This window comes from Danaus plexippus, chromosome 5 (assembly GCF_018135715.1).
Source record: "Danaus plexippus chromosome 5, MEX_DaPlex, whole genome shotgun sequence".
NCBI lineage: Eukaryota > Metazoa > Arthropoda > Insecta > Lepidoptera > Nymphalidae > Danaus > Danaus plexippus.
Window position 1 is genome coordinate 4,307,965 of NC_083539.1, and position 1,309 is coordinate 4,309,273.

Below are 1,309 nucleotides of genomic sequence, written 5' to 3' on the forward strand. Positions count from 1 at the left end.
TTAAGTTCATTTATATTAATAATATTTATAAGTTATCTTAATTTCATTCATATTAAAAAATATATATAAATATATTTCTTCATTTGAGAAGTTTTAGTGGAACGTATAAAGAAATATTATAAAATAATACCAACACCACTTATCAAGTTTTAAGCAAAGTGGTGAGGTTTTAACGCGGAAGAGAGCAAAATCGTTGAAATAATACGTGACCAGCGTGCAAAATAGATGTAAAAATAAAAGTGTTAAGTTTGCCTTAGCTTAAGAATTTTTGAAAAAAAAAATATATAGCACAGGCTGTATGCGAATATCACATCTTCTACTAAATATCATAACTTGTTTCAGTTATAATTATTTTATGTATTGCTAGAAATATTGAACTACGAAATTGAAATTTTCTAGTGGAATTAGAATTCTAGTTGCAATAATATGTTAGCCGTGTTAATCAGTTTATTAATCAGAACGCCAAAGATGAAAAATTATAACGATTTGCGTTATATTTCCTAAATAAATTACAAATAACAAAAAAAAAAGGTTAGATACGTATTAAATCAAAATAAGAATCAATAACCGTTTGCGTTATAGAGATCTAATGCTAATATGTACATAAAAATGTATATCCTTTTCATAAAAAACACATATAAATTCTCGATTCAAATCAAAGTAAAGAGTTTCAATTCCGTCTATGCTATCTGTGTCTACTGTTTAAACTTATTTAATTGCAATATACTATTGAATTCAAATATAAAAACTAATTATCATGTTTTTCTAAGGTGTTACCGATGAAAATATAGTGTTGTTAGCATTCTGATCATTAAAATCTACAGGATCTTACATTGCCCATCAGATTTTAGAGTTTTGTTATTCCATCTTGTATTTTAAAGATCGGATAGATTTGTGAAATTTTGAAAATGTTTGAGTATGAAATAGTCAAGGCAATTTTATTTTAAACATTTTTTAAAAATAGTAAATAAAAGAAATTTTCTTTTAAGATTCGATTATTTCTTCAAAAGAACCCTAAGGGTAAAACGTTGACGCATTAATTCGAGTGCAACACGAAAAATGCATTAGCGGACGACGGCCGTTCGTCATTGTCCAAGTTTTCTTTAGGTTAACGTTTAACCTACGGCATATTGGATGGAGCATTAAAAATCCATTCCGACCAAATACTTTAAACCAACTGTGATTCCAGTTCGTACTATTTTTAGATTTACGAAAAGTGCTTTCATTCATACTTAAGTGATTCACTTTATATATTTTTTAATTTTGAAACTAAAAATACGAGAAAATAAATGAAACAATATAATTTTTT